We start from the raw sequence: 24,411 nt of genomic DNA on the forward strand, positions 1-24,411 counted from the left end.
TCTCACCCAACTGGGTCAAATCTCTACTGACTTCCCACAGGGAAACCCCTGAGCAGAGAATCATTGAGAAAACATCTGGTGTGGCAAGTAAGGAAAGGGAAACTTTCATCAAGAAGAAGCAGAGGTATCTGTTATAGTCTTATTTTTAAGTTTTTTTTAATATTCCTTTTATGACAAACACGTAAACAGGTGGGGGGAAAGGCATGGGAATTGTACCCTGGGTAGAGTTGTAGGGGGCAGGGGGGAACACTGGGACAAGAGTGGAGGAATTGAATACTCTGGTGAAGGGTGTGGGGCTGGAATGAGTTGCACAGGTAGCTCTATCATTAATAGTACTATAAACATTGGAACCTAAAATAATTTTTTTAAAGAGGAAGATGCAGAAGGGGTAGACAGCTAGCACAGGAGTTAAGATACCTTCCTTACATGTGGGCAACCCCAGTTCAACTCCTGGAACCACATATGGTCCTCAGAGTATTACCAGGAGTAGTCCCTGAGCATGGCCAGGTATGGTCTACACTCACCATCACCAAAAAATAAAATAAAATAACAAAAAACTGATATGGCCAGGAAGCAGAAAGGAAATCTCTATCTTACTGTCAAATTAAACAGCACGCATTAAAGTTTGAGGAGCCTACTCAGAGACAGTTCCCAGGACGCTGGTCTAGACAGGCTCTCTGTCTTTCCGTTTTGCTGAAATCTAGCTTCCCACAAACTGCGGCGATCAACCTTGATTACACACTGCAGAGATGACTTAATAATTTATGAAACTGTGATTTTCCATTCCAGTTGTCTTTCCATCACCAATATTAATCTTTATTATGGTAAGGGCAAGAAAATATCTTAAAACAATCTGAAGTACAAATTTTTCATTCTTCATACGGAAAAAATGCTAAAATTCAAAAGCACATACACACAAAATGTATCGTTCACTCCTGACAACTGTTTCTCCATTAAAATCTATCTTCCCCAAGAAGAACAGCACATGTACTTCAAATGAAGTCTAGGGTGGCCTATACCGCACAAATGGCTCCTATAAGTGGATCAATTATCAAGTTGGGGGGGGGGGGGAATGAAGCATTTACAAACACTTCACACAGTGATATAATTTTATTTATATACCACATAAAATAAAAACATGTACCAGGGGGGTCATTTACACAACTAAATGCCTTGCAGATTACCATACAGAAAAGCTCAGAACAGATAGCCTCTCACATCTGACAGAATGCAGGAGATGAGTTATGGCTGCTGCTCTGATTCCATTACTGAGCAAATGTCTTCTTAGAGGATTGGTCAAATATATCTGCCTCTCATTTTCAATTACTTGATATGCATGAAAATACATGTTTACAATATATTATAGGACCAATGCAGAACAGTACGTTCTAAGAAAGTCCTTTAGCATTTTTTGATCTCTATACTTCCCTGCTCGAATAACAGCTGACAGTGTAATAGAAATAATCTATAAATAACATTTAGAAGCAAAGCAAATGTTCTTCTCCAGGCTGATTAAGGACTTCATGGCTTCTGGTCACAGTACTTAGTCTACGTTCTCGCCAATAACAGGCACTCTCATTTGTCACAGAAATAAACACTAGAATTTACTCTGTAATGCTAAACAATGTTACTTGGATATATTTGCCCAGAATTTTGTTTCTAAATTATACCTACCACTTACATATTTAAATAATCAAAATTTGTACTAACTACTACATTAGTAGTATGTCCTTTAACAATAATAGAAAGCTTCAAAATGTGCAGCACTGGCAAAGATTCCACATCATCATGCACATCTGTACATCATGCATACTGTATTGTGCCAGAAAAGCAACCTCATTGCAGATCAATGGAACAGAATAGAAAACTCCAGAAGTAAACCCCTACAGATGCAAGTCACAATGTCCAGTAAATGCAACAAGGAAACCAAATAGGCGAGGAAAATTCTTCTGAACAAATGGTGCTAGGATCACAGGCTCTTTATGTGGGAAAATATGGGCCCGACCTTGGTCTCACTTCATTCAAACTGATGTAACATGCGAAATAAACATCATAGTCAAGATCTCAAAGCTCTCAGAGGAGATAAAGGCTCGCATCCTTAGGAATAGAGATAAGTGTGCATGTAAATATTAAATACATATGAACTTCTAGAAAATCTTTCATAAAAACTTTATTCACTGCCAAAAAAAAAATACTTTAGATGTCCATCAGTAAGATGGGAAAATTCTTGTATCATCACACAATAAAAGTACTCAGAAGTAATAAAGAATGTATCTCAAAAATGACCAGAGATGCTATAGGGGTTAAGGAGCAAGCTTTGCATGCAGCCATCCCAGTTTGAGCTCTGACACCACGTGGTCCCTTGAGCATCTCTAGGTGCAGCTCTAGAGGCCCAAAGTAATTCCCAGAACTGAAGGGCCAAAGCAGCACTGCATCCTTGGACCCTACTGCTTGGAAGGCCCACTCCAATAAAACTATGTTAAGAGGAAAAAGAAACCAAACAAAAGAAGTGTATCTTGTATGATTCCCTTTATATGAGATGATATAGCAGGAAAATCTAATCTATAGTGGATAAAAATTAGAATAGGGCTGCCTCTGAAAGGGATATTGTGATAGGAGCCAGAAATGGATAATAGGGAACTTTCAAGGGTCATGATGATGTGTAATGTATGTCATAATAAAGTTTCAGCAGTTTACCACACTCAGCAAACAAACATTTAGGGTGCATGCATTTCAGTGAGCACAAATTTTTGTCAAAAGAAAATCTGTAAAATACTAAATTCTAGTTAATTATAAGTATGCTGAATTATTCAGTGGGCATTTCATGACATCAAAAATTTATTTTGAAATGTCTCAACCAATTATAAATGGTTAAATAAACAGAACAAGTACAGAACCATTAAATCGTATATAGATGCTAGATAATTTACCTGTTAAACTTCTTCAGCTTTGCTACCTCTGAAATTTTTCAGTTTAAATTTGTTAAGATAAAATGTTGAAAAACGTGTTATGAGAAAAAAGTGTCAATATATTGCTGTTAGTTTTTATATATGCATATATGGTTAAATATTTTTAAAAGCAGGATATAAAAATAGCACCTATGAAATGATCACATTTGAAGGCAAAAATATGCACAGCAAAGAGCTGGGGACAGAATCCTAATCAGCATAGACACATATTTTATAGTTCTGACACCACCATGTACTATGTATTATGCACACAGAAATAACTACTGGGTGACCCCTAGATCTATGCAGGCCTCTTTGATCATAATTTTGGGTTGTTTTTTTGTGGGGTTGGGTTTTATTGAAAAAATATTGTATTATGACATTATGCAAGTTTCATGTGTGCATCACTGTAAATCAGCATCTATAAAAACTAGCATAAAAGAATAACCATATTTTGTAAGTTTCAGAATATAGATTCTAGGACAAGAGCAATGGTACAGAGGGCAAGACACTTTCCTTGCATGTGGCCAGTCCAGGTATATTCCACAAGACTTGTGGAGCATGGTGACAGACACTGGTGCAGGTAAGACTCAACCTTGCAAAGTGGCCCAGAAGCAAAGCCTCACAAGAAGGAGTGTTTGGACAAAGTTGGCAAGAGCAAGGTGTCAGCCAGCAGCAGATATGTGGCCTTGAGCCTTACCTGACCTCCTAGTCACATGAGTCCTAGACACAGGAACTATCACGTATGCTTAGCAAGTTATCCTAACTGCAGCATCCAGCCTTGATTGGAATTGGACTGGGGCAAAGCAGAGTTGAAGAGGCGATAGGTCAATAATGCTGAATTTCATGTGACTGGACTTTCTTGTAAACTGAGAGCCTCTATAAAAATATGTGTGTGTGTGGCAATAAGGTGAACAGCCATCAGCTGCTCCTGAAGGGTGTTTCTCCATGCACCCGTCATCCTTTGCCCCACGTCTGCCTAGACGCAGTGTGCAACGTGTCCAGGGCACTTTGGGGGAAAAACTGTTCCCCAACAAATACTATACATGGTTCACTGAGCTCTACTAGGAGTGACCCCTGATCAGAGAACCAGGAATAAGCCCTGAGCACCTCCAGGTGTGCCCCTTTACGCCCCCTCCCCCCCTCCAAGAATATAGGTTCTAGCTGTAAAAGCCTTTTTCCCTCTTTGTATTGAGGTAATATATTTACAACAGTCCCATTTTATTGTTTTATTCTTACAAATCTACCGTACCATGCCACCATCAGATAATCCACCCTCCATCTCTGTCCCTTCTCCCCCATGTGAGCCTTCTTTAAGAAAAGAAGTGAATCATTTTCACTCAAGGTGAAAAGGAAAATTACATAACTAGGTAGCGGAAACAATTGGTAATTCACAGTCCCAGAAACAGTTCAGGGGAAAACTAATTTGACATCAGATCTAACTTCAACAAAATGATTTTCAGTAAAAACCTGAAGTGACTCTCCTAGTTGCACAGGGTCTCACAGCGGCACTGGGAACAGGTCACAGTCACATTCTTGCCTACTTCATCTTTGTCCAACTTTTTCACATATTTAAATAATGTGATTTTATTCAGTTGTTTGTTGTACATATACACATATATATAATCCTGAATTTTATTTTAAACATTTCCTTACGAGGAAAGGACAAGCCCAGCAAAGTTCAGGGCTCTGGCTCTGCTCTCAGGGACCACTTCTGGTAGGGCTCAGAGACCAAATGGGGTACAGAGGATCAAACCCATATCGACTGCCTATAACACAAGCACCCAACCCGCTGAACTCTCTATAGCCCCTCAATTATTTTTTTAATTGGTAAAGCCAAATAACATATTTCCTCAATATTAACAAAAACCAAAAAGCTTCGGTTTGTAGATTGTACAAAGGTAAAGCACATGCCTGACACCTATTTGATCCCTAAGAGCACACAGGGTCTCCTGAGCATGACCAGGAGTGTAGGTCATAATTTTGATTTGAACCACCCAGACGAGTTTCACACTATTGCTCCACCTAGTGGTACAGTCTGTTGAGGATGTATCAGATCAGGCTTGAGTTCCAATCTCTATCCATGTTCTTCCATGACCCTGTAAACATCCCTGCCAGTTCAAGAGTTCAACAACTCTTTAACTGTATTTGCAGCCACGTGTGTCTGCATTAGACCTTAAGCCTCAAAGGCAAAGCTACTTCTTGAAGCTCAACTTTGTCTCTCCAGACACCAGAACAGTGTGGTCAAGTATGTACCAATCAATGGCTGCTAACGAAACATCAGAATCAATGAACAAAGAGCAATGGTGAGGGTCCTCAATTAAAAAAATATCTTCTTCATGAAGATTCTACTGAATTGAAAGCAGATCAGTCAAGATTGTTACCTTAAGGGAGCTGGAGAGATGGTGTAGCAGGCAGGGTACATGCCTTGCTTGCAACAGCTCTGGATTTTATCACTCGCATCCCATAAGGGTCCCTGAGCACCACCAGGAATAATTCCTGAGTGCAGAACAAGAAGTAAACCCTAGTGTGGCCCAACCACTCCCCCTGGAAAAATATTGTAACCATTTGGCTTCTACTATTGCTACCAGGAAAATGACGCACCTCAAATCCTCAGGAAAACTAAAACACCCTGATGGACTGCTAAGTCCTTGAATTCAAGAAAGAGATCCTGAAAGGGCTGGAAACTGAGCACAGCTGGTACAGGTTCCCATAAGACCCTTCGCAGAAATCACCCATCTGATGGATTATGTCAGAAACTATAATGCAGGGAAGCTAATGTTCATCTTACCCTTTTACCACCAAGTGAAGGGAATATGAAAATTCTCCATTTTGGGGGTCAAAGAGAACAGTGAGTAGGGTACTTGCCTTGCAAGTGACCAACCTGACTTCAATCCCTGGCACCCCATATGTTCCTCCAAGCACTTTCAGGCATGATCTTTGAGCAGAGAGCCAGGCATAAGCCTGAGGCACAGCCAATGGAGTCCCAAACTCAAAAACAAAAGATAACTCTCCACTACCCTTTTTGCAACCTTTCTGTAAATCTCAAAATATTTCAAAAGTGTCTTCTTAAAAATGCTTAGTCATATTAAATCAAAGAGATTAGAAGGAGAAAGACGGAAACGGGATCATGTCACACCTGTGTGGGGAACAAAGAAGCAAAACAGAAGACCAGACAAAAACCAATGAAAATTAACATACAGACTCAGCCCAGGTCCCACCCCACCCACAGCTGAGGTTGCCCAGAGTGGAAGCAGGAGAGGAATCAAGAGGGAGGAGGTCCTATGGGGGAGAGGTGTACATTCGTACTTTGATGGAGTCTCTGGAGTGATAACCTATACCTTAAAGAGGTATAAATTATACGCCCAAGCACACACATTTCCATGTAAAGTAATCCCAATGATAATAACTACATAGTAATAATAACACTGATGGGGAGGAGCCTAGATACCTGTGTAGGGAAAGAGCTGACAAAGCAAAGGGGTTGCGGGGAAAGATGTGGGGTGCAGGGGCAGAAAAAGGGCAAAGGCCAGAATAAGGGTCCTTCTCCCTCCAGCGCTGTCTGGGCTGCCATGTTTCCAGCTTTTGATTGTCAGGAAAGTTCTAAGTCTCACAAAAATTTTCCATACAATGAAGACCACCTGATCAATCCTTCACCAAGCGCGCTCTTCCAATCCAAATGACAGCCTGCCATGAGAGAGATAAAGGGAGGGGAAAGGGTATCCTTTTCAAATGTATTTGTATATGTACCTGCACAGCACCAGAGGAGCTGTGCCAAGCCCAGGAAGTACATCCGGCAGCTGCCAGGGAACTGAAACTGGAGTGAAGCAACAGACATAGCCTCAGGTGCAACCATGGTCCTTCTGGCCTCAATCACTAGTTGCTGCTCTGTTGACTGAGGATGACAACAGGCGTAAATTTCACACAAGGAAAAAGCTCCCAAATCGTGCCTCATTCTCCAAGGGCAGAAGTCCCATCTGCTTTTTACTTCTGTGTTATCGCTGGCCCACTGTCCCATGAAAGTAAAGAGCTTGATAAACACCTCCAAGGATGCCACTGGCGGCAGAACTCATTTCCCCATCCCAATTCCCCTCCCCAAGTCACACTGGTTAAGTGTCCATTTGTGCAGGGGTAGCCCTCATGCTAAGGGATTATTTATAGAATTACAGAATGCCGAAAACCTGCCTACAGCAAGGAATTTCATCCATATCCAAAAGCAGAAAAAAAAAGTATTTAAAGTTTATAGGTTTCCTACATCAATCATGGAGCAGCTTTCAGAGGAATGTTTCTTCAAATCTGTGGGTCATTTTCAGGGAAGGCTGACTAAGGAAACAAACATTTCTTTGGGCTGCCTATGCTCTGTCCCCGCCAGGGACAAGACTGGCCTGAGAGATGGCTCTCACCTGGTTCAGGGACTCAGTGAGTTCTAACACTACCTTAGCAGCTCTTATTGAGTCCACAATTCCCAGCTCTGCAAGAACAGTAAAATCTGCATTCTGAGGGCCTCTCTGGGCAAGTTCACTGCTGAATTCTTTCAATCAAGGGGGACCAAATGGACTAACGGGGTGCTGCTGGCCCCTCCTGGGAAGCAGAAGGCAGTCTCATGCCTTATCTCACCCTGGCTCCAGATTGGGGTCATACAGTCAGCCCCAGATTCTTCCCAAGCTCAGGGAATGGATGGCCAATATGAGCCAGATTCCAGCCCAAAGCTGAATGCTAAGGAGACAAGACTCTTCTTCCAAATCAGGTCTTGGATGCTGAACAATTCCACAGAGCACATCATGGCAGCCACAGTCTCTCCCCTAAGTGAGTGTTCCACCCTGGGCTTTCCTGAAAACATTTTCCCACTGCTGGGGATGCCAACGGGGCCCCAGCACTCTACCACTTAGCTTGGATTTCTAGACCTTAAGTTCCCAGAAGGTTCTCCTTTTGAGTCAGAGCTGCTGGGCTGGAGGGAGAGATAGTTCAAAGCGCTGAGCACATGCTCTGCATGCAGGATATGTACCAGCTCCTCATGGTGCCCTGAGCAGCTCCAGGAGTAGCCCCCAATACGCCAGGTATGCCGCCCATCCCCCAACAAAAGCTCACGGCATATGTCATATCTCACTGAGAACCGTTCTAAGGTCAAGTGAAAATGGAGTTGTGCAAAGGCACAGAGCTACAGATAAGAACTCAATCCTGCTGAAGGTATTCTGACTGGGACTCCCTGGGTCCTTCTCTATGCCTCTGCCAAAGCTTTTGACAAAGTTGTTGGTGAGGCCAAGAAGTCCTGGGGCACCACCTTCTCTAGCCTTTCTCTTTTCTCTCTCTCTCTCTCTCTCTTTTTTTTTGGTTGTTGTTGTTTGCTTTGGGGTCACACTACGCTCTGAACTTACTGCTGGCTCCTGATTCTGTGCTCAGAGATCACTCCTGGTGGGACTCAAAAGACCATATGGAAGCTAGGGATAAAACCTGGGTCATCCATGTGCAAGTCCAATGCCCTACCTGCTGTACCATTGCTCCGGCCTTACCCCTTCTCTAGTGTTCCCTGGGAAAGAGACCCCCAATTTTCACTCTGCTTTCTTTGACTTATCTTTCTGCATCATTAGTCTTGGATTACCTCAGGAGAGAGCTGCTAACTCAATATCACTCCTGCTTCCAGGATGTACAACCTTTACCTTCGCTGTTTAAAACACAGATAACCCGATCTCTCTGGTAAGCACCAGTTTGCAGCCTCCTCCTCAGCTCTGATCGCCTCTATCCCCATAAATCTCTTCATCTCTCCATCAAAGCTAAGATTCTCCAGGCACTTAAGTGCTCAAGAGTGGGGGAGGGGTGGAGAGAGCAGAGAGGGCTTTTCTGTAAGTTAGTGTAACTTTGAGAATAAGTAACAAAAAGATCCTAGATAGCCTCTGTCCAAGAAAGCATTTCCTACAAATTATGGCATGACTCAAAGATTATCTGGCACACACCTTAACAATGAATAGTGACACAAAGATCAAAATATCTCATACTCCTAATTATTTTTTTTGCCACAATAAAATTAATTTTGTTTTTCTCTCCTTTTATTTCTTTTTTTTTATTTATTTATTTTATGGGCTGGAGCGATAGCACAGAGGTAGGGCGTTTGCCTTGTGTGCAGCCGGCCCTGCCAAGCCGGGTTCAATTCCTCCACCCCTCTTGGAGAGCCCGGCAAGCTACCAAGAGTATCTCGCCCGCATGACAAAGCCTTCAATATGCCAAACACAGTAACAACAAGTCTCAAAATGGAGACATTACTGGGCCCACTCAAGCAAATCAATAAACAATGGGAGAGCAGTGGACAGTAGAATTTATTTTATAAAGTAGTCCACAATATTTGATTACATCTAATATTCAAACACCAATCCCACTACCAACCCCTGCCCCAAAGTGGACCAAAATAATGCATTTTGTATTGTTTGTTATGAAAAACCACTGAAAATGCTATTTAAAAAAGTACCTTAAAGGAAAGAGTGTGAAGATTGTTGTATTTTATCCAGGAGTCATCGAGCCCTTCTATAAAAGATCACTAACATGTTGTTAAAGGTTGAGGTATTTTATATCTCTGTCACTGTCACTGTCCTCCCATTGTTCATCCTTTTGCTCGAGCGGGACCAGTAACGTCTCCATTGTGAGACTTCTTGTTACTGTGTTTGGCATATTGAATACGTCACAGGTAGCTTGCCAGGCTTTGCTATGCAGGCGAGGTACTCTCGGTAGCTTGTTGGGCTCTCTGAGAGGGGCAGAGTTTATATATATATATATATATATATATATATATATCAGATCTATATATATATCAGATCTATATATATACATATATATCTGTAAAAAAAAATTCCCTCTAAGATTGGTTGCCTCCTACTTTGAATCCAATAGAATGTGTGTGGTACTCTTGGAGTATACGCAGGGAGTGTTCTATGAAGTGTTGCACGGCCACTTTTGCAGCTGCACAGTCCAGGAGTAGGTTCACTCATGGGTGAGGCCTGAGCGTGTAGAGAGCGGCTGTGAGCAAGGCAGCGATTGAGTTCTGGAGGTTTTCGGCTGCTGGAATTGGGTCCCTTGGGGCAGGGAAGGGGTCTCACCTGCCCCCCTCCGAGGCGCCCTTGGGTGAAACAGTCTGGCACGGCATCAGGAGACATGGTTATGGTGAGTGCCATGTTATGCTCCCTTCCGGGAAAGAAGGACAATGTACTCCTTAATTATAGAATACTAATAAATGTGAAGTGGAAGGCAGCAAATACATGGGAAATTTTGTTTAAAATAATAAACAAGTAAAGAGGGTTTAGGGAGTAAGGCGCTTGCCTTGCACGCACTCAGCCTGGGTTTGATCCCCGCAGAGCAAGTGATCCCTGAGCAAAGAGCCAGGAATGAGCCCTGAGCCCAGCTGGGTATGACCCAAAGTATCCCCCCAAGAGAAAATAATAATAAAATAAGGGTTGATGATGCATCTCAGCAGTGCTTTTCCTGCATGTGTGAGGCCTGGGATTCAATCACCTGGACTATATGATCACCCCTTCACACACACTGTGCCTCTGGGAAGAGGCCCCAGCATCTTGAGGTCCAAGTCATGATGCAGACAGTCAAGATCCGCCACCCCAGGCTAAACAAAGCCCAGGGTAGCCTCAGCCCTCCCAATCACTGCGAGGGGTGGTCCCTATAAAAATAATAATGATACTATATCATGTTCCACTTTTTTTATTTCCCTATTTCCTATTTTTGATTTCACTCTTTAGTGTATTCCTTTTCAAAATTAAGAGCTCACACAGCATTAATTTAATAGCACAAGTCATCAAATTAAGTAGTGCTACTTTGAGCAGAAAATCTTAACCAGAAACAAATACTTTTTAAAGATTATGCATGTCATATTTAAGGCATATTTTCCCCCAGTGGTGAAAAGACTCTGTCTCAGCTAACAAAGTCTGTAAATCATTTTTTTAATTATCACCTTTCTAAATCCTTCCCATATTATACAGCTACAGTATTTTTTCAGCAATGTAGTATATATTCACGTTTTATGTTCTGAAATGTAATGTTCTTTCCCCCATATTTCCCTCCCCCAGGCTCTTCTCCAAGGGTAACTACAATTTTATTATCAAGGTCCACTTGTTTCTTTTTGATTACCCAATTTTATACTCTTACATTGTATATATGTGAGATTATCCAGTGCTTGTATTTTTGCTTCTAATTCTCTTCCCTCAAACTCCTTCCATTTCTCTAACTCCACACTTTTTATAGCTGATTAGTACCCATTGTGTAAACATACCATATCGTCTTTATGCAGCCATCTAGAGATAGTCATTTCAGTCGCTTACACATTTAAGCTATTGTAAACATCACTATAATAAACACTGGAGTGGATATAACTTTGTTAATTTGTTTTTGAATAGATACCCAAAAGTGACTGCTGGAACCTATGAGAGCTCTATCTTTAGCTTCTTGAGAATGCTCATCAGTAGTTTTAAAAATGGTTATACCAATTTAGATTCTCTTCAACAATGCGTGAGAACTCCATCTTCTTCCAAACCCTCTTCAATACTTGCTTCTCTAGATGTAAGTCATTCCTACAATTGGGAGATGGTATCTCACTGTGACAGTAATTCGCTTTTCCCTTATGGTCAGTGATGATCAACCATTTTTTTCATATTCTATTGGCCATCTATCTATACTCTCTGCAGAGGGGTCTACTCAAAATCCTTTGCCCACTTTATGATGGAGATGTTTGTTTCTTTGTCATGAGTTTGCATATGTTTTTAATATGCCTTAATTGATAACCCCCATCAGATGCATAATCTACAAATATCTTCTTCCCTGAGGTTTGGCTGTCTTTTTAACTCTCTGTTTATACTTTTCTGCCATGAAAAATATCTTTCAATTTAATAAGGTACAACTATTTTCCTTCACCTTGATTTTACCTTGATGTTAGGGTTGTCAACACCCTTTGAAATTACATCTCTGTTGTTAACATTGTTCTTGTTCTTGGTGGTGGTGGTGGTGGTGGCTGTAGGAGAGCATATCAGAGGCTCTCTGATGTGCTGAGGGTCAGGACCTCTCCTGGTTGCCTTGTTTGTGCGAGTCTTGGGTTCTGTTCCTGGTACCACAAATCACCAAGCACCCTCCTAGAGGTATTTGAGGGCACTTAGGGCTCCTCCAGCAGTGCTTGGAGCCACACAGCTCCTAAAACTGAATCCAAGACCAGCAGGTGCAAACTGCTCTGTAACTTGAGTCACATCTCCAGTCTTTGTTGGGTTTTAATTTGTTTTGTTTTGTTTTCAGGTTAAATACTTCCTGGACAGAAATGAAAGCCTTACATCATAACTATCTCTTGTATTTAAAAAAAAATTACCCCTCTCTATAAACTCACTATTTGAGCCAATTCCTTTCCTCCATTTCCTAAAACCCCAAATTCTTCCCTTCAAAATGTAGTTCAAGAGCACAGGTTAGCTATGTTGTAGCTCAGTGGCCTCATGCATGAGGCCCTGGGTTCAATCTCTGGCAACACAAAATAAAACAACAACAAAAACCAGTTAACTCACCAGTCCTCCCTCTCGCTTCAGGCCCTGGTAAAACAAAAGAGAAAAGAAAGATCTATCCATTCAAATGTGCTCTTTAACTTTCTAGGAAAACCATATGGCAAACCATCTTTAAACAAAAGTCACTGACCAACTCTTGGCTGGCAAGCGGTCTCTTGGGGACAGAATAATCTGTTTTACTTTATTTTTTTAAAAAAGCTTTTTAAAAGTCTAACTACTAATTTCTTTCCATCTCTAGCTCTAGGCACATGAAATTGGCAGATACTCCCAGCGCCAGAAAGATTATTAAACTGTTTCACATTTTGAGAAATGGCAAATTGTTCAGGGCTGTGTAGCCAATAAGTACAGAACTAAATTCCGTAGTGTGGTCACTGTGTTTACTGTGAACGGCCTTGAATCAGACACAGTTCTGTTGTCGGTGCATGGGCAGCTGGGACCACTGAAGCTTAAGACTGCTCACTGCCTCCTGGGTGCCAAGGCTGTCATTTCCCCATTGCCTGCGGTCCTTACAAGCCTTGGGTCAGCCAGCCTACGCTCCCCATGCAGCTGAAGAATTTAAATGACTACTCTGCTAAAACACCAGTTTTACTACATTAACTTCATACCCTTGCTCGAAAATTGCACTGTGTCCCCTCCAGTTTTCTAGTCTTGCCCCTTGTTAGTCTTTTTATTTTTTTAATTGAATCACTGTGAGATAGACCCTTACAAAGCTGTTATGATTAGATTTCAGGCATACAGTATTCCAAGAGAAGAGACCATGTTAGTCTTTGAGGAGACAAATGAGAGCAGCAATGCTGCTCTGATCCCATAGAGAGATAATGCTAACAACCCTCAGGTGGACTTATTCCTTTTGGGGTCCCTATGGTTCAGCCCTTCTCCCCACATCTGTCAGGAGTGAAGGAAGACAGAGGCCTGTTTTCTGTGACAACACTCTCCACAGCCTGGGCAGTTCCTGCCCTCAAGCCCTAGGACCTCAAGTGTCCCATGGGCTCAGCTCCCATCTTCAACTTATCAGAATTCTACTCAGGTTACCTTTTGAATTCAAAACAAGAAGAATGTTCCCCTGAGTGCATGGGTCCTAAAAGCCTTCTCCACACAAGCCATATGCTTCTGGTAATATAAACTCTGAACAACCAAAAGACACAATTTCTGATACCAAATTAGTCTCACCAAACTAAAGGTCTAAAACAATTTTATTTAGTTCATGACGTCTCTCTAAATATCTAAGTATAAGACTTCCCACATTTAATTGGAATAACAGCTCCTGGTGGAAAACCTTTGCAACTCACTTTTACAAAAACAGGGTTTAAAATTGATCAATGATCATTTCCAAGGTCAGGGTCCCCCCCACCCTAGTCCTGAGTGGCAAATAGTATTAAAAGTTTAAGGAAAATTCTGGGTAAGATTTCTCAGGAGTATGCCCTGCAGCATGGAACCCTTGGGCCTCAGTGACTAGAGTGAACACTTGAAGGAAAAGCAAAACATTATTCCTCAGATTCTTCCTTAGTGCATTACTGAAGATATTTGAAGTTATAGGGAACAGAAACACAATACAAATAAGTTTATGCAAAACAGAAGATACATTAGCTGGGAAAAAATTCTGGGAGCACATAGGAAAGTGGAATCAAGAATCTACACTGGGACCAGAGTACAGCAGTACAGCAGGTGGGGCGCTTGCCTTGCACATGGCAGACCTGAGTCTGTTCCCCAGAATCCCATACAGTCCCTCAAGCACCAAAAGGAGTAATTCCTGAATGCAGAGCCAGGAGTGATCCTTGAGGGTCAGGTAAGCCCCACCCCCCCAAAAAAAATAAAGCCTACACTTCAGAAAACTGATTTTTCCTTCCTTGCCACCCTCCTGACCCAGTCTCTGTACACCTCTTGCATCCTATGAATATCTTCCATGTGACCCAGGAAACAAACTTCAGGCTATCATTTCCTGCACTTACTTAACACAGACATGAAAGTCTTATCCATTTGGTCCATCACAAAGTTGCTGTTGAGAATGGATTCTTACTTGCTGACTGAATCATGCAACTTTCCCAGGAATCACCATAGTATAGCCTAGAGATGGGGCTCTGAGATTGGTCAAGCCTCAATCACATGGCAACTTCTGTGGTTTAGGAACAGGCAATAGGGAAAAGGGATGTTAGAGATCAACATGATTGGCACCCTAATGAAAATCACATGAAATGAGAAGGAAGTGACCAAATAAAAGAAGCCATTACGATAAAGAGTGCAAAGAGAGGAACATTCAGGACAGCCAGGATCATTAGCAAGGTGATTGCCACTGACATCTTCCAAGCAAAGGTGAACATCTGTTCAGGTGATTATCAGGCTTCTTAAACATGTTCAGCAACCTATCACCTACTCAGATGACCTCTAAGAAAATTATGGATATACTCTTTAATCTACAGCTTTAAATACCTGAACTCTAGCTGCTCCTAACAGAAAAATAATCTTGAATTTTCTGCTTCATATTAAAAGCTTAGCTGTAGGGTAGGAAACAACATTCAAGAAAGATTACCTGAAGTATTTTCTGTTCCTATGTAACTACTGGTTATCTTGTTTTGTTTTTGCTTTGGGGTCACACTCAGGTGTTCTGGGCTTACTCCTGGCTTTGCTCTCAGGGATTACTCCTGGCAGTGCTGGGGGATAATATATGGCAGAGACTGAATCTGGGTATTATGCCCTACCCACTGTACTATCTCTCCAGCCCTGTATCTTTCCAACAGCCTCTTTCTCCATTTATGGTTGGAAGAACTTGATTTTGTTAGAGTCTCTACCCTGGTTCCACATGATACATGGTTAACAACTGTTTTGAGATTACATTTGATAAATTAGATTCCCTTACGAGGGCTGGATGAAGGATGACTTATTCTGACCAATGAGACATATGAGGAATCTGTATTATATCAGTTGCAAACAGAGATAGCTAAGAACATTGGGGTTTTGGGGAAGAGATGTGACTTTTCTGTTGCTTTCAGGTAATAGTGATTTAGAGCACTGTATACACTTTAGGATTATACTTTCACACTTCTTCAAATATATGCAATTGCACCATGCCCAGGTATGGCCCCCAAATAAATCGAAACAGATGGAATTTAGAAAACAGGAAAGCTGAGATGACTGTCCAATCTGAATAGAAAAAAAATATATATATATATATGTCTACAAATTACAGTGTAATGGTAAGATAGTCTGTCAGTTACTAATAATATTACAGATAATTTTTTAACTATCTTTATACATATCAGTTTTTTTAAAAAAATCAACAATTTGAATTTAGTGGCATTTATCAGAAGCCTTAACATACTATCCAATTCTTAGGCCAGGGGAAATTACTAAAATTTAAGAGAACTAGCTGCTAATAAAAACTGTTTTCTCCAGTTATCATATATTTTTATCCTTACAGTAATAATTTAACTGTATATATGTCTTATTATCAGTCCATTTCAAGAAGACATTAACAAAATAATGACTTAGTCTATGCTTCTTCATTCTTTCCTCTCTCCCTTTTAATCCTCCTCCATTAATAGAAGCTCAATAAAAACAATTCTATCAGTGGATACAAACCTTTCTAGTTGTATCTTAGAAAATGATGAGTTGTGTTCATGAACAAGAAGCATATGTGTGGGGCAGGAATACAGGAAGTAGGAGATTTGCCTTGCATGCAGCCAACCCGGGTTCAATCCCTGCATCCCATATGGTCCCCCAAGCACCACCAAGAGTAGTTCCTGAGTACAGAGCCAGGGGTAAACCCTGAGCATTACCAAATATGACCTAAAAAGCCAAAAAATGTTTAAAAGAAGTATATGTATTATCAAACAATATACACATGAGCCAAAGAAGAAATCTCAAGAGAAATATTACATTATTTTAATTTTAAAAATACACTTATCAAAATTTGTGGGATGCAGCACAAGCAAGATTTACTTCTAAATAATCTAAGTAAAAATTATATTATTGAACACAGATTCGCAAAAACAGATCTAGGAACTAGAGAGATAATCCAGCAGATAGGACTCTTGCCTTGCTTACAGTCTACGTAGTTCAATCCCTAGCATCCCATGTGGTCCCCTGAGGAGTAATTCCTGAGTGAGGAGCTAGGAGTGCCCGTGAGCCTCATCAGATGTGGACTCAAAATAAAATTTTTTAAATAAAAAAATCTAGAAATTAATAACATAAGTTTCTACCTTATAAAACTTGGGAAAAAGTAAAAATAAACCTAAGGAATAAAATAATTATAGCATAAATCAATAAAGTTGAAACAGAAAATTAAAATACAATCAGTGAAACCAAAAGTTGATCCTTCAAAAAGATCTATAAGATCAATAAAACTAATATTACTTTTAAAGGATATAAATTATTAATATTAGCAGTTAAAAAGGGATTTCTATCCTTTAGTACTGATCCTGTAGATATTAAGGATAACAAATCAATATTATCAATAACTGCAGACCCCAAAATTTGACAAGCTAGATGAAACAGATCAATAACTTTTTTTTTTTTTGCTTTTTAGGTCACACCTGGCAACACACAGGGGTTACTCCTGGCTCTGCTCTCAGGAATTACCCCTGGCAGTGCTCAGGGAACCATATGGGATGCTGGGAATTGAACCCGGGTTGGCCGCGTGCAAGGCAAATGCCCTAACCACTGTGCTATTGCTTCAGCCCCAACAGATCAATATCTTTAAAAAAATTCTACCAAAATTTATATAAGAAACATCATCTGAACCGGGCAATTAATAACTTCACAAAGCAGAAATGGTGGGCCCAAATTGTCTAGTGATGAACTCTTATCAGACATTGTGGGGGAAATTATACCAATTCTCTACACTCTCTTCCAGAAGAAAAGAAACTACATCCTAACTTGTTACATAAGGCCAGCATGACTGTAAAATTAAAACTAAAGATATTACAAGAAAGGAAAGCTATCTCTTATAAACACAGGACCAACATCTTTGATAAGCATAAAGGCATAAAGGTCCTCCACAAAATATTTGAAAATCAAATCCAATAGTGTATAAAAGGATGTAAGGGCCCAGTGCAGACAGTACATACTTGCCTTGTATGCAGCCAAGCCTGATTCAATCCTGGCAACATACATAATCCCCCAAGCACCACCTGAGGATGCTCCTGAGAACAGAGTCAAGAGTAGTCCCTGAGCACTGCTGAGTATGTTCCCTTGCCACAATATATTTTTTTAATCATATGAGGGGTCTGGGAAATAACTTAAAGAGATCAAGCACATACCCGACATGCAGGAGGTCACAAGTTAGATTCCACAACCTATAGACCCCTGGGAAATATCGGATGCAGTCAGATTGCCAGGAATGGCCTCTCAGGCTTGACCTCAGGAGCCTATATGAAAACTAAATTTGACTTGATGTTTAGCTTGGACAAATCTCCAAACCTTTTTCACAACTCTATCCCACTATACAGTATTAACAAAAAAACTCTATGTGCAAAAAAGCACACAAATTATTTGTTACCCCAAACTAAGACGCACTCATTTCATGGAACAACAGCAACGGATACCATGAGAGACTGCAGTCAGGAATCTGAGTTACTGGTTTACAGCCATAGGTTTCATCTTTGGCTGGCTTCAGAATCACACTGTTCTTCAAAACACACTGACTGGAGCTCTAAACCTCAAAGAAACAAAAATCTCACCCAAACCTGACACACACGCCCCAGAGAATGACTTCAAGGTTCATATCCTGAAAGAAAGGAGAGTCGGGTCCTGCAGACAGAGGGAGCAACCACGCCTCTCAGGAAACATCTAAGAACTTGACAACACTGCCATCCTATGCTTCTGCAGAAGCTGCAGTATTTCCCATCAAGTCTTCCGACAGGCAGGAACTTCTTACACAGCCAACAAGTTACTCCAAAAGGAAGAAAAATACACACACACACACATACACACACAATTCATTACCCATGGGATATGTCCCAGTTAATGGTAATTAATTAAACTTTTTTCCCTTCATGTAGATAATCAACCACACAAATAACAATATCAAAAATCAATGGAGTGTCTGTTTCATCCTTAAAAAAAAAATCAACTGGCAAAAGGCTGCAAAGGCTTTTTGGTGGGTTTAACAAAAGCTATATTTAGATAAAGAGGCTGTATTTTTTTTTTGAAAATAGAAATTCAGGGTCTCTCATGAATTTGTTATCTGTGCCATAATTACATTCTTCTGTGCATGTGTACATGGACATTAACACTGGGACTCCTGGTTATAATATAAATGCAAATATTAAAATATAAGCTTGTATAATAAAATATGAATAAGCTTTTGAATTTTCCCTTGGCTGCTCAGAAAAGCAAGTCTCACTTGGAGATGTTTCTGTACATCTAAGTAGTACAACTGTACCTATAAAACAAAGTCTAATCTGAACTCGGGCCTGCCAAACAAAACAAAGGAAAACTCCCTCTTACCAGGTCTACCTAACTTACTTCAATGTTGGCATTCACACTGCATTTGCATTAATGATAACACCAAATTTCAAATCCCATGTGTTTAGCATTCTCATCAGAACAAATCCCCTAAGGAATTTCCTTCCCTTTGCTCTTTAGCAAATTAATATCTGCACAGTGAAACTTAACACAGCATCCCTGCCAGAGACCAGAGGGCAGCAGGAAGCTTTGCAAAAGTGCCTGGACAACTTAAATCAGCTCAAAATACTTTAAACCAGAATATAAAGACTGATGTATTGACAATGAACAAATGATCTGAAATATAATTTTATATTCAATAATTTCACTGACCTTTCTCTTCAAGTATTTCAAAGAAGTATTTATAAAATATTAACAGTATTTTCTGGAATTAAACATGTATTTGGCAGATGAGGTCACTAATACCTCAGATAAGGCTTTAATTACAGTTACACTGTAGCCTACATTGTTTAAAGTACTTTCTATAAACTAATAATAGTCCTACACCAATGCTACATGAAAGTACACCATTATTTTCCCTATTTGACATGTGAGGAAACTGAGGCAGAGAGTATAAGTAGCTTCCCTGGATAACATGGGACAGAGTCAGGATTCAAATCTGAGCAATCATCTATTTCTAAATACATTATTCGTCTACCTAGATTGTACAGTACTTCAGAATAGATTCCCAGGTTTAATTTTTCATATTTTAATAGATAGTCCATAAGAAAAGGCAGACCTCATGAAACTAACAGGCTAGGGAAAGGGTGGTCTTGAGCTTAAGTATACAAGGACTTCTTTTTCATTTGGCTTGGGCTTGCTCTTACCTCTCACTCATCCATGAAGGTCTCTAACTTCATCCGTGTCTATCCTGAAATACAAAAAAAACACGTTTTTCAGACCCATGCTCATTCTTGTTTCCTTCAAACACACTTGCAAGCCAGATCCAGGGAAGATAATCACTTTTATTTATTGCTTGATTGTTTTAACCAAATTTGTTTTAACAAGTTCATACATTTGCCTTAGCATTCTACTTTGAAGATTTGCAAGGTTTCATCTCTTAGTGACCAAGGGGAGATATTTGGGGGTGGGAGGATGGGATTGTTGAAGGGGAAGGAGGGACAGGGAGGCTGATGATGAAATCACCATAGAACAGGGGTAGGTAACGTCCACAGGCTATATAAGACCCATAAAATCCTGTGATCTGGCTCTGGTTACATAAAGGGAGAATTGCCTGCAACTTCTCTGCCTATATTGAATATTTACAACTGGACTCTTCAAAGTTCTGAAGTCAACTATACCCCAGAGCATGTTGGAACTGGCCAGACCCTCTTCTCCAGAAGAGTGGAAGCCCAGAGGGAAAGAACTGAGGGATATGAAGAGGTGACCCCTGGAATTCACACCAGTACCAAACATGGCCTTAACCTAGGGATTCTCAACCAATACACAATTCATATTGTTGAAGAAAAAATATCCTGCCAGTTGTTGAGCAGTGAGGAAGATTCTTTCAGGACTACTATTAGGGGCAGCAAGACTACTGCAAAGGCAATTGGAAAGGTGCAACGACAAGCACAGTGAGAGGGTCAGTAGATGAAAAATTACTAGGACAAGATACTAGAAGTAGGAGAATTATGGGGACAGAGAGATAGTACAGCAGCGAGGACACTCGCCTTACACATGGTTGACCTGGGTTCGATCCCCACACCTCATATGGTCGCTGAGTCCTGCCAAAAGTGATCTCTCAGGGGCAGAGCCAAGTACAAACTCTAAGCACAACTGGGTGTGAGCCAAAATAGCCCTGTATCACTGTTGTCCTGTTGGTCATCGATTTGCTCGAGTGGGCACCAGTAACGTCTCCATTCTTCCCAGCCCTGAGACTTCAGCAGCCTCTCCTTACTCATCCTTCCCAAATATATAAATAAATAAATAAACAATTTTTAAAAGAGTAGGATAGTTGTAACCAAAATGACCGAACAGGATTCTTGCTGAATATAGACTAGGATGACAGAATACCAATCAGAAATTTGATCAAATATGACAAGTGGGCAGATTCTCATGAACTCCAAATTTTTGTAAAAACTAGGCTATGCAAGCCAAAATCCCCAACACACACACACACACACACACACACACACAAACACACACGAATGCACATGCTTGTGCCTTGCTTGCACGTGTACACACACACACACACACACGAATGCACGCATGCACATGCTTGTGCCTTGCTTGCACGTGTATACACACACACACAAACACACACATGCACACCACTTTGAGTTATAACAATCAAAACTGTCTTGATATAAATTTGGCAATTTTTTCTGCAAAGGGACAGATAACAAATAGTTTTGGTATTTCAGGATGCATTAAAAACTGTAATTTTTTCTCATTTTTCCAATCATTTAAAAATGGTTAAGGGACAGAGAGACATTATAGCAGGTAGGCACTTCCCTTGCATGTGGCTGACATGGGGGGCTATACCCCATGTAGTCCCCCAAGCCCACAAGGAATGATCCCTGAGCTAAGAGCCAAGAGCACCACTGGGTGTGGTCCCGCAAAGAACCATAAAAATATTTAAACTGTAAATTGTAAACTATTATTAGTTAGATGATCTTAAGACAAAAGCAAACAAACAAAACAGAAACCATGTGATAAGCTAGATTTGTTCCATGTGTCAGAGTTTGCCAAACTCTGCTTTTCACTAAACACTACTTATCAAATGGATATAGATGTAGAGAGTATTATGCTTAACAAAAGACAGATTTAGTTAAAACTATAATTAGAGCCTCAGTAACATTCTATCAATATTATTTTCGCAACTGAGGGAGAACAGAATTAGCAGCAGAATCTTCTTATTAGCAGTCCACAGGCTGCCTGAGCATCAGGAAAGTGGCTCATTCCCAAATGGCCTGGAGACTGTTCCACAAGGTTTCTGCAGAATCTGTCCTTGCCCCCCGAAACAAAGTCCAAGGGTGCATTCTCACCTCTAGGTCCCCAAATCTCCAACAATCGATTGCTGACCTAGAGGGTGATTGCTTTTTAAACAAACAAAAAATAAGGTTGTTTTGGTTTATATTTAACGCATTTTCCAACTGGCTCACCTTTATTTAACATTCTGGAACGAGTCTCCAGGATTAAAGTGCTCCTGGCTCTGGGATCATGAATGTGAACCAGGTACCCGACCACCTTGTCTTGCTCATAGGTAGGTTGCCTGGACCTACGTTTTTCACCATCCTCAGCTTTTCTCTCCAGAAACAAAAATGAAGTCCTATTATCAGCATTTCCCTGGGAATGATAGCAGGTTAACCACGACCCTGGGACTCCACGACCCAATGGGAGAATTTAATCTTTGTGCTGCTCCTGTTTTTAACTGCCACAGCAAATGCCACTGCAGGAAAAGATCCAGCAGCCATTTACGCTTTTTTCAATTTACCCGATTCTATTAGATAAGGGCCCAATCACTAGAGGAAATGGTGGAAAAAATCTCTAAATGAATGCAGAAAAACAAGTCTAAAATGCAAATTTATAAACCCTATAGGATATTTCTGCCATGGGCTTATTCTTTTTTTGATTAAACATCAATATTAAAATTTCAGCTCTGATGCTAAGATCCTAAATAACAAAGCAGCAGCTGATTATAAAAAATGGGATGCATATTCTTTATTTTTGATCAAATTTATTTTTAAATCATACAAACAATATATAGTGATTACAAAAAAATAGAGACATGTAAAGTATAAAGAAAAGAGTAAACATCATTCAAAGCACCATGAGAGGAAAAACTAGTTTGGGTTGATTTTGGTTTGTGGATCACTCTCACCAGAACTCAACCCAAGGTCAGGCACCAGCAATACCTGGCAGTGCAGGGGTGTCCCAGGGCCTCACTCAGAGTGCTGGGGGCATGATCATGATCATGATCACAATCATCCTGTTGTTCGTCAATTTCCTCAAGCAGGCCCCAGTAAAGTCTCCTTCGTCTTAGCCCTGAGATTCTAAAAAGTGCCACATTCAAGGCTCTTTCAGGGTTAGGAGAATGAGACCCATCATTGTTACTGGGCTTTGGCATATTGTGTACACCATGGGGAGTTTGCCAGACTCTGCTGTGTGGGCAGGTTACATTCGGTAGCCTGCCAGGCTGTCAAAAGCAGGAATGAGATAATAAGATGCCACACGGCCGCAAATGCGGTTGTGGCAGAGTCTCCTGCTCCCACGCCTGGCTGTCCTCGCCGGGGCCCCTTGGAGGGGGGGCGGGTTGAGTTTCCCTCCCCGTCCTGACCAGAGCTCTGGCAGCCGAAGACCTCCAGAACCAGCCACAACCATGCTGAGACCACTCTCCATACGCATGAAGGTACCGGCAGAGGAACAAAGGCATGCAGGTCCCGGGGTTGAGATCTCCAAGCCTGCTCGGATCGGGGCTGAGCATCCTCCACCCAGATCCTCCATCTTCCAGTAGGTGGGGGTCACACCCACCAACTGCCCCCCAGCACCGTGTAATCCCATCAATGACCAAGACCCAGAGACTATAAAACCCAACTCCCAGAAGAGAAAAGCGCAGAGTCTCCTGCCCCTGCCATGGAGGCAGAGAAGAGAAGAAAATGCAGTGGCAAGGATCCCCCTAGGGCCTTTTTGCATTCCTGCAGTGCTCTACCACATGAGCCATTTCCCCAGCTCCATTAAATTCCTTTCCAAAAATTTAGAGGAGAGGGACTGGAGCTCTAGTACAGCGGGTAGGGCGTATTCCTTGCACGCGGCTGCCCCGGGTTCGATTCCCAGTATCCCTGAGTACTGCCAGGAGTAATTCCTGAGTGAAGAGCCAGGAGAAACCCCTGTGCATTGCCAGGTGTGACCCCTCCCCCCCAAAAATTTAGAGGATAGTATTCAGATTTTAGATAAGTAAAAATAAACAAACAAACAAACAGAAAGAGATTAGAGACAAAGTCCTTGTCTTTTTGGTATATGATGCCAGGCCTCTGCCAAACATTTTAGCAGTTTTCATTTCCTCCTGAAGGTTCTGGGAACCATGTCAAAGAGACTTTAAGACGCCTTCCTCTTTATTTTGGGGGATTGAACCCAACGTGTCATACGTGCAAAGCATATACTCTACTGAGCTCCACCTCCAGCCTCAAGAAACTATATTCTTGAATCAATCAGTGCAAACGTTTTCCCCGCTTCTGAAAACAGGGAAAGATTCATTAAAAGTAATCATTTATGTTTTTTAGATGCCTATAATTAAATCTCCTAAAATATACAAATAGGTTACTAATTTTATATAAAGTGAGTAAAGATGATAAAACAATAGACTCCTTTCCACGTGTGTGTGTGTGAGGTTTTTTAAGTGCTGACATTTTATCCTGCAAAGTATTTACTAGACTGGCAATGCCACTTAGGAGACCAACCTAAACTATGAGGCACTCCTGAGCCATTACTCAGCATCCGTACTCTCTCCTCTCATTAAAGCACCCTGCTTTGTGTGAAGAGGCAGAGCA

The 24,411-nt window shown here is 41.0% G+C and overlaps 1 protein-coding gene across 1 annotated transcript in view; it reads right to left on the reverse strand.

The window, feature by feature from the left end:
* FHIP1A (FHF complex subunit HOOK interacting protein 1A) overlaps positions 1 to 24,411 on the reverse strand; it is a 212,394-nt gene that overhangs the window by 116,167 nt on the left and 71,816 nt on the right. Inside the window, exon 3 of the mRNA XM_056119088.1 lies at positions 19,750 to 19,793. The gene's annotated coding sequence lies outside the window, so the exon portion shown is untranslated. The remainder of the gene's footprint in view (positions 1 to 19,749; positions 19,794 to 24,411) is intronic.

Source organism: Sorex fumeus, unplaced genomic scaffold (assembly GCF_029834395.1).
Source record: "Sorex fumeus unplaced genomic scaffold, SorFum_2.1 ptg000039l, whole genome shotgun sequence".
Lineage (NCBI taxonomy): Eukaryota > Metazoa > Chordata > Mammalia > Eulipotyphla > Soricidae > Sorex > Sorex fumeus.